Source organism: Palaemon carinicauda, chromosome 1, assembly GCF_036898095.1.
Source record: "Palaemon carinicauda isolate YSFRI2023 chromosome 1, ASM3689809v2, whole genome shotgun sequence".
NCBI classification, from domain to species: Eukaryota; Metazoa; Arthropoda; class Malacostraca; order Decapoda; family Palaemonidae; genus Palaemon; species Palaemon carinicauda.
In genome coordinates, this window is record NC_090725.1 from 90,626,842 (window position 1) to 90,637,589 (window position 10,748).

General features: G+C 34.3%; 1 long non-coding RNA gene across 1 annotated transcript; it reads right to left on the bottom strand.

Moving 5' to 3' along the window:
- Nucleotides 1-6,431: 6,431 nt before the first annotated feature.
- On the bottom strand, nt 6,432-9,480 carry LOC137649850 (uncharacterized). The gene is made up of 2 exons (XR_011045877.1): nt 9,347-9,480; nt 6,432-7,433 (listed from the first exon to the last, which is right to left on the bottom strand). It is a non-coding gene; the product is annotated as an uncharacterized lncRNA (long non-coding RNA).
- Nucleotides 9,481-10,748: the final 1,268 nt, after the last annotated feature.

Below are 10,748 nucleotides of genomic sequence, written 5' to 3' on the forward strand. Positions count from 1 at the left end.
CCCTATCTCGATCTCGTTCCTTGTCCCTATCTTTTTCTTTTTCTTTTTCTTTGTCTCTCTCCCGTCGAGCTTCCTGTATTTTCTGGACTCTTTCTTCTTCTTCCTGAAATTGAGAAAATAAAACAAAATTTCTAAAAAAACAATAGTATCTGGAGCAAGTCTAATAAAAGCAGAAATTTCAAAAAGTATTGTGGAGAACAGATATCTATAATAAGGTACTCAACGGAAAGCAACCCTTCTTACCATTTTCTTCTTCAATTCCTCCTTTTTCTGGTCTAGAAACTGTTTTGGAATTCCTGAGGGACTGGCTTGCGCAGAGAGCAGAAGATCCCACAGAAGACCCATAAATATTCTTGCATTTTTTCCATTAAGAAATCCTGTCAGCATGATCTGCATTTTTCTGGGATCTGGATTCTAGAAAAGAAAATACAAAACTGCCTATAACATCTTTTCAGCTACTTGCAAAATTTGATATTGTAATAGATAAAAAAAAAAATACACCAACAAGCAAAAAATATCAATATCCCTTTTTGAAAATCATCTAACAAATATTCAATTTGATTCTAACCACATTTGGCCAATTAACTTGAAATTTGATTAAAATTACAAAAACACCACATTTCCAACTACTGTGATGAACATCTTTAGATATGCCTTTTTTTCCAGAAGGAAATTTTTTTTTTGCTTCTACTCCGTGTGTCTTAACATTCAAATACAAACATTTGTAAGGAGCTGGATATGAAATGTTCTTCACCCAAAACTCATATAAAGGTTCCTGTGTTTTCTAGTAAATGAAAATCCCAACCTTTGTAAATTTCAATGTTAGAGTCTTCAGCAGTAAGTAAATCAAGTATTTCGCTACATTCATCTAAGACACTAAAATATATCTCAATAGCGACAAAATTAATTTTGTGTTCATTAAAGCCGTGTCTAGGATATTAATCAATCAAATTTGCAAATACATTATCATTAAACAAAACTATCTTGAACATTAAATATCTAAAACTTGATATAACCAATACAGAGAAATCAAAACTTTTCAAACTCACTTTGAACATGCATCACAGTATAACACTAATTTACAATATCACTTCAGAACTTATAAAAAGAAAATATATGCAACTGGAATTTTAATTAACGAAAAGTAATTTGTAATCTGGAAGGTACCGGTATACAATTTAAAACTTGCTCATTACGTTAAAAGACAACGTTAACAGAAATAACTAAGTGACCTTGGCTGGCATGCAGTGTGTGATCATGCCCATGAAGTAAGTAATGAGGTTAGGATCTATTATTTCATCACTTGAACGTTCAACCCAGAGTACCCGTATATAGGCTTCATAAAAAGTCGTGATCCCTGCGAAAGAGGGAGCGCACTTCTATCATAGACCTTACATGGATTTATTACACCAAACCTGTGAAAGCCGCACACAGACTCCACTACTAACGATGACTTGTAGCTTAGGCTCCCACCCCACTCCTCCTAGAAGGCTGAGTCAAGATACACATCAGTTGCTAACAAGTAACAGATGAAAGTTACACATTGGTTGCTATATCATCAGTCCAAGCATATGCTGTTATGAGGATCATTACAGATATGTTCATGAATTCATTGCTAAAGAACCAAGTGGTTGTATTGAGTCCTTTCTCTAATCAACTTCTGACACATTTGGTAAAAACAGCATTTGCTGAACTAATAAGCAAGCAATATATTAATCCTACATTAAATAGGAAATAACATTGCATAAAATTATCAATTGTAGAAGTATTTTAGAATACATAATTTTTCTCAAAATACAAGACTGATAATTTCATTCACAACTTTGGTTGTATCAGAAAACAAAGAATAATACAAAATGTACCAGTCTCATAGAATAAATACAACCTATCCAACATGTTACTGATTAAAAGCCAACACAAAACAAAAACTTGTTCTTTTCCCAATTACAACTTTAACTTTCCCAGGCATTAAATAAGTACAATAATGTGAAATAAAAAATGAAACAAAATTTTCTAACATAAGCAAGAGGAGTTCTCCCTCTCTCCCTGTAACAAAATATCAAAGATCAAGTGCAAAAATATTAAGACGTTCACACCATTGAGTTATTCGTTATTCTATTTGATTAATGTTCTAACAAAAATAATAAAAGTTCATTGATTCCAAGAACAGCCTTTTTTTCAACTTTCAGAATATAATCTTTTTAGAAAAGAATATAAAATGACAACCCCCTTAAGCCTACACTTTAAAAAAAATTATGAAAATTATGAAAATTTAGTAGACTTGGTTATTTGAAATTAAGTAATGATTTATCAGAACAATCTTGAAAAGTGTCTCCATATCTTATTTGCGGAAATTAATACAAATCAATTGCATCGATGAAATGCAGCTCAATTATGAACCATAAAATATAAGCATGTAGAAACAGAACATTGGGCCTAATCCTAAAGGAGTGATGAACACTCAAAATAAAGACAAAGGAAGAAAGATAAAAGAGAGAATTCCAAAAGAAATGACACCGAAGTCAACAATTCAAGATTATTAACTTTCAGAGTATATTTAATTGAGATGCTTTTGGACACTTGATCAGGAGGGAGAAGGAACTTTCAACCAGAAAAGCACTCTATTGTCCCTAAAACTTGATGGCTTAACATTTGCGAACTTTATTGCATGTATTCGCTGGGAAGCAATCCATATTTGTTATGGATAATTTTGGATACTCCCAGGATTCATAGTTCTATAACAATGAATAACATACATCCTTCACAATTATACAACAGATAAAACAGGATAGCAACTAAATTGAGATGACACAAAAAATTATAGCATACAGGCTTGAAAATTTGATTGTGTGTCAGTATCAGTCTCGACAATCCAGCTCTCCTTAGAATAAAACATTTCAAACCATCATCATCATATATAAATAATACAGGACACACAGAAATGACACAAGTGAAAAAATTCAGTTATAAAGAAAAATAAAAAAAAAATAAAAGACAGAACTCAAATTCTATAGCAGAACACTAATAATGGTCTTATGTGCGGAGAATATTTAAGACTCCGTCCACACAGACAAACTTTGCTCGACGAACTGTTTCAAGTAACGTCAGAAGCATAGAAGCAGCAAGCAAAGTTCGGTATGGGTTTTTTTGTATCATTACCGAAGTAACAAGAGCTGTGCTCACATGTGATTCAAGCTGGGGAGATGTCATTGTCTGATATACAAAGTTAGGTTTCTTGCCAATGATATACCATTTTGTAATACAGTACTCCACTTTCATGTTAAAACTTGTCAAAGTTTTATTGGTCCCGTGAAGCATCTTTAAACTTGATAGTTGTATAAATAGCACCCTTTCGCCTTTGGGACATGAAGGACTGAGGGCTGATGCTAATCAAGATGGTGATGTAATTTTTTATGGGCTGCCAATGCATGAACCCGTGTTTCAACATTATGTTGGCGCAATCTACAATGAATGACGAGTTGCAGCAATTTCTAAAATAACTCTGGGTACTAATATTAATAATGTTATTGAAGAACAGGTGAATAAAATAAACGTGAGGCGAGAAATGCGGCAAATGAGCAAGTCAAAGAAATCTCTTATTGGGCCTTCATAGATGTCTCTGCAAGTTTCGAATATAATTTTTAACAATCTCCGTTCGGAAATCCTTGTTGTAATGTGTATTGAAACTCTATATAATTGTATCCTGTTTGGTGATAGTAGGTTCCAGTTTCTTGATAACATTGTAAAACGTATTTGGATCCATTCTCCGGTAATTCATAAAATCTAGTTCAAATTCACTTCATAACTCCTGTAGTATCCACAAAATTTTCTCCTTCCTTTTTTTCTAGCACACAGCGACAATACACAAGAGAATTTTCTATTTTATTTGTGTACGAATGTTCATTTTCTCGTTACCCATACGACAATCCCTCTTGCTCCTCAACTGATGACAGTAGAGCAGCGAGAGCTTGGTTTGGACGCAAGCATAAAGACCTTTACCGAATTTTGTTCGATGAGAAACAAAGTTCGCCGAACAATGTTTGGTTGTCTGGATGGAGCCTTGGACTCGGTCATTTTTTCCCTTCAAGTTCTGTCCTGCATTGCTGTTATATAAGTGTGAATACTGATGCTTTGATCTTTTAGCCCTCACAGCAAAGATACGCAATCTTCTTTAACTCTATCAGGAAATAGGTGGTCTAGGAATGTTATGGGAGTAGCATGAATATTCAACATCAGCGGGCATGTCTACCTAACTCCCCCCCCGAATTTTAATGAGTGTCTTTTTTACCTAACACCAATAAACATCAAGGTACAACTGTAGAATATGATTTTGTTAATGGTATGACACCTGCATGAGCAGCCAAGATGCTGCAAGTTCACCAAATCTTGCTCTGGAGGATAGGTCTATTAAACATATGTCGTTTCAAAGTAGCTCCTTTACAATAAGAAGTTATCAGAATTGACCAAAAAAAATTTCACTTTATCAGTGACAAGGGGTCTGAAGGAGTTGGTAACAACCACCATTGCAAGTGAAGGACAGAATGATTTTTTCAAGCATGTACAAATCTAAATCCCCATTAGAAGTCACTTGAGAGATTCTTTCAAAGTAGACTTGTATAACAAAACTGTTAATGGTTTAGGTTTCCTATAGTCAAAGAGGTGGGCCTCAACAGAAGCCAAGAAGTGCAAGGTTTATGACACTTGCACTTTGAAGAAAAATTTAGGTGGCCATACAGCAAGATAAAGAAAGGAAAGAAGAAAAATATGGTAAAGTAAAAGACATAATAGAGTACAGCTACAGCTGATGAGATGCTGTAATGACCATATGTAATGGTTACACTGCACAGTGTAGGGTTCATTAACTGATCTACCTTTCTATTCAGAAAAAACATGGCCTTCAAGAAGGTCACAGGTTAAACAATTTTTAAATAACACTGATTTCTGATTAGACTAATAACCTGGTCTTTGGATCTAACAATGTGAATAAGTCAAGACCAAAATTCAATTTTATTCACAACATATCTGATGAACTCGCATCTTCTTTGTATTAAGCAATAAAGTTTGTTCCTTTCTTATGTAGAACTATGCTCTGACATATCATTTACAAATGAAACTAGTATGCATTTCTGTAATGTAACTGACAATTACGTACATACAAAAATTTAAATTTTGTCTCGATATCGGACATAAATCTTTTATATAGCATTCCTAAAATGCAAAGTACCATAACTTTGTTAGGCTTACCCTTCAACAGGAAGGCATACCTATTATATACAGTAAACTTTAGAGAAAGCCCAAATACACAGAATGCATTTTTCTCTAAGGAATTGTAGCCAGCGAAAAATGCACTAGGTTTAACAAGGGCTGTCAAGTAAACAATAAATCTCCCACCTAACCATATAAACTAACCCTAGATTGACTCATAACTCTGAGTAATCTGTTCCACCATTTTCTAATGACCAACATGAGGTAAAGAACAGTCATACTGTGATATATTAAAAATAAATTTTCTTTGAATTTGAATTTAATTTTTTCTAACCTTTCTCTTTTATGTAGAGGCTTCCCTTAAGTTTATAATCTTTTGGGATGTTTCCTTTGAAAGTGAAAAAAAAAAAACTTCACAATAAAAACAATCAAAATGGAGACACTTTTTGACAAGAAGTTCCAGCAATCATTTTTTTTAATGAGCCTGTCAATTCTTTTATTTTGTTAAAAGTTCCCTTGATAAATATCCAACAAACTAGAATATACCGTAACACCCATGATATTAGTCTAGTTACCATCATTAAAATCTTGTCTCATCCATAACAACTTAAGATATGTAATTTTGAATTGCAGGCCTGAAAGCACTTATTTAAAATGGCAACAGAAGGAATAAACTAAAGTATTATATGTATCAAGTCTCAACATAAATACTTTCAAAGATATGAACCTGTGGGCAATAAATTAGAAATTATTCACACAATTCCAAAATACCTTACAAATTAAATCCCCTTTTCTAAAAGCATTGCATGAACTAATAGCTGCGTGAATTTTCGGTGCATTTGTAGGCTACATTAACAATAGACCTTGGGTAGGTGGGCAGAGGTTATGAGATGGATACCTAGACTAATCATGTTGGACTTTGGAAATTTTTTATTTAAGAATCCACTCTTGGAACACATCTTTTTCTTATCTATAGAACGTGTTGTACATGCATAAATTTCTAATGGTCGAAATATAAAAACTAAAATAACCTCTTATTTTACTTTCGCATTGCTGCTCACAACACAATGGGTCTTTACCTGAGAGATAGTACTTTTTGTTGAAAAAATGATTGCACCGTTCCTTCTTTACTGTAAGAGGAGTTTGCATCAATCTGCCTTCTTGATTATTTAATGTAAGAATAGTTTGCATCTATCTAAATTATTTAATTCAAGAGTTTGCATCAATTTCCTTTTTTTTTTTAAATAAGAGTTTGCATCTTCATTACAGGGTATTTTTCAAGCTTGAGGCTATATAATAAAATACAAAAAGGGGGCCTGGCACGTGTGTGCTTCCAGTCCAATAAAATTATCCTCTTCAGGAGAAAAAATCCCTTTAATCTTATATTCAAATGTGAAAACTTATTTTACTGCAAAGTACGGGGTAATAGAACTGCTCTTCAACATTCTGACTAAATGAAGTTTAAAACAAAATTAAAAACAAGAACTTCTAAAACTTTTGTACTTCATGGAACCTGACCACTATGGATAAAGTCAGCCAAAACGGGACATAGAAAGTACTTGCAAGTGAGAATATAACAAGTAAAGAATCACTGACAACACTTCACTTTATCAGCAAACTTCACCTTATCAAATTTCCGTACTTTTATTTTGTTGGTTTCTTGCCATGTTACTTTATTCAGATGAAGTGCAGTTTTGCATAAATCACTAAAATTCAGTGTAAAGAGCAAAATAAAAGTAGTTCAGGCTGAACATTACATGAAAGTAGTGTTAGATGTGGGTTATACTGAAGATATTTGAGAGCAGACTATAACATAGTGTCAAGTTAATCATCAAAGTCAAAGTTCTGATGTATCTGATATGTTTGAGAGGCTGCTATACTTGTATCAATCATTGTCCCTAAGCTAATTTAAGGTCTAAGACCCACCTTGTCTTCTTATGGCATTTACATCGACCCTTTCTTGTATATCAATAAATTCTTCAAAATTCAGAATTCTTTTTTTGTGGTTTTTCCCTCATCTGAACGTATTTACTTCAATCAGTATTTTATGTGTACATGCCCACAACCAGCAACAAAGGCAACTTGACCATCTTAAAGGGGAATGGTAAAGAAGTATAGAGGTGCTTACCAGGCATTTTGCACAATACTGCTTGTAGATACTCTTCTTGGATGACTGGCACAAGGACCCCTTTTCTTAAGAAAGCCTAACTCTCAGATAGTTGGTTATACTGTGAACAGTAATGCTTAAGGAAATACAGAGGTTTGTGCATTGTACAATTACTTCAGAATTGTTTAAATATTTTGGTTTAATAGTCTTATACAAGTACAGTAAATGTATAGCAATAGCTCCAAGAGAAAACATACAATAAGTCTTCAAACTAAAAAATAGACACAATATCACCCATGTGAGAAATATCCCTGATCTATCTATACAAGAATATCTCAGCAGTCAAGAAATTTTCCTAATTTTGACACATTCCCTAACCTTTTATCAATGGGTCTTATTTAATCTTTAATCTTTTCTAGCATACCAAGCTTCACCTAATCATATATTCATAAAATATTTCCAACTGAGGCTTGCTACAAAAAGTAAATAAATCTAAGGTATATTGAGGCTATTTTTGTTTGCTTAAAATATACTGTAGTATAATTGTCTGGCATTTTTTCCAAATTTGATGATCATATTAAGAGGTCAAATTTATTAAAAAATTAGGTTTCTAAAGCCTTTATCAAGTGCATTCCCAAACACAACTAGGCCCATTAAGTGAATATTATTAAATATGAATGCTATTACAATTACTATACTAATTACTGCAATTTAAATCTTACATATCAATACTAAAGTAGTGGTAAATCTGAGAAGCAATGCATACCCCACAAGTATTCTCAGCTTTAAAAAAGAAAAGTATTTTCTATCAGCAAAACTAAATATTGGTTTCATATCCAAAATTATACCCCAGAAACATAAGTAGATACAGCCATCTTATTGGCAAAACCTATAAGTTCTAGGCATTGCAAACTTTATGCCAATTGATATGTTTTCAAATTCTCAAATTCAAAAGAATACTGGACTACAAAAAATGCAAAGATGATTTTTTCTTTTTTAGATTAAAGGTTATACTCCTTCAAGGCATTTGTTTTACTAGTACAATAGCCCCTAAGCTTGTAAAACTTTTGTTACTTATCAGCAGGATTATTATAATGTCTTCTTGCCAGACCAACTATTCCACAGGAATGTATTTGGCCGAGAATATCCTAAATTGAAGGATAATCGTAAGTAAAGGCTATATAAGACTAGAAATTTAGGGTATATCTTGAATGTTCTAAATGTAGGCTATAATACTGGGTCATTGTTACTTATCAGATTTTGCCATTTAGCTTTCAGAAAACCAGAACATTGATGCACATGGTATGATGAAAGACTACTGTACGCAGCAATGGTGAAATTAATTAATTAAATGAATGTATTCTCTGAGTACTAATGATATAGTCTCAATCAGCCTTACCATGTTATTCATTCATAATTTATTCAATTTTACCAATGACTTTTATATACTGTATAAATAAATAAAAAAAGAACCCTAAGATATAGTTTGAGCAATAGTTTTCTGAAAAAAAAAGAAGTATCTGTAAAGCAAAGTAAATTAAACTTGAAAAACATGATAATCATAACTGGCTCCAAAAATCAAATTTGAATGACAGGCCAACATTAAAAGGTCTATAACTACCATAGAAATCTGACCAACTTACTGTATAACTAAGTTTTTTTTTCTCTCAAAAATATTTACTTTTTTCACAGTTCACAGGAACAGGACAAACCTATTTAATAATTGCCCACTCATTAACTTGAGAATATTAAAAAAATAACTTACAATATAAAGGAAATGGAAATATTGCAAACTAGACAAAATGCAAAACAACTTTTAATCTTATATTGTGATGTGATGTATTTTCAACCTTTCAATGAATGAGCAACTATTATTATAAATCTAGTACAAAACACTCTTCTAGCACATGTGAATACTGTATAAACTTGTCAAGCCTGTTAAGTGCAGTAGTACACCTGAAATCCTCTTTTTGAGATTTATGTTGAAGGCTAACTTAGACTGTTCTTTCAATTCTGGTCTAGAGACTTCTGTACCTTAATGTAACTGTGACACAGAGGCCACCTGTGAGAAGACAGCAGCTGTAGAACCTGATACGGAGCGAGTGGCTTGCAACAGTCATGCTCCAGGCAAATGCATGGCCTAGTTGTCTCCCTCTTGAAATTCACTGATAGGAAGACCCCAGGTAGCCAAGGTCTATGAAGTTTGGACCAGGTATCTAATTTGTGGCACCAGGCTTCCATGCGCGACGTTGTGAAGGCGATCTGACTCCATGGGAAGTTCAGGTCCCAGCCCCAGGTTTCAAAGAGGACCAATCTTCTTCCAAATATGCCCAGGCCGGATGCCCAGGCTTCTTCCAAACAAGTCCAGGCAGGGAGCCCAGACTACTTGTAAATAAGTCCAGGCAGGGAGCCCAGACCTCTTCCAGATAAGTCCAGGCAGGGAGCCCAGACTTCTTCCAAATAAGTCCAGGCAGGGAGCCCAGACTTCTTCCAAATAATTCCAGGCAGGGCACCCAGATTAGCTTGAAGATTTGATGAGTGCCCAGAATCCCCATAAGAGCCCAGATGATTCCAGGCAAGTTCCAGGCTGATGAAACCCCAAGGCTTAGAGGGCCTCAGGATTGACTACACCCAAACACCTGCTGAGTGTAGTGATGTACCTCTCGGATGGTCCCAGGCTGCTAACCTGAGCATCAGAAGACTTATGGAGTCCCCGTGGTCCTCACTCGCAAGGTATCTGAACAAGGCTGTTCAAACCCCTGCTAGAAAGAACCTGGAGAAGTAGCTATCATGGACCAGCCCCACATATATGAGGCCAGTCAGGCAGAGGGCAGGATCGTATCCTAGGGTTGCGGGCGGAGCATAGGTGAGGCGCCTCCGTCTCAATGGACCAATACCCCTTTGGCATAACTTGCTGATTACCAGGAAAGATTGTCATGGTCAGAGAATATTAAATTTAAATTCAAACAATGTATCTGTTGTAAAGTACAGAAACTAAGAACGCATTACCAATCACACTTCTCTCACAGCAGATTCTTCTCTGGAGGTTAAAAGTATGAAACCTCAGCAGGCATACTCAAGTTTCTCACTCTTCCTCTTAAAATCTTGGAAAAACAAAACTGAATTTTGATATTCAGGAAAGAAAAAACTACAAACTCCCACTTGCATCAACATTCGTCTATCCACTCCCTTGGATGAAAGGCTCACCTTTTCTGCTTCAAGCTGGTTGAACACATATTCTATAACGACGTCATCTTCAATGCCTAAAATGGCAGTAATTTTTTCTGTGACCCAAGGTTTAACCACTTCCAAACGAACTTTGGTCATATCCACCTGCAATACACAAAGATTTCAATCACAACAGCAAAAGAATTATAATAAATTATAATACTAAATATCATGCAAAAAATAAAATCAAATGTTTGGCTTTGCAATA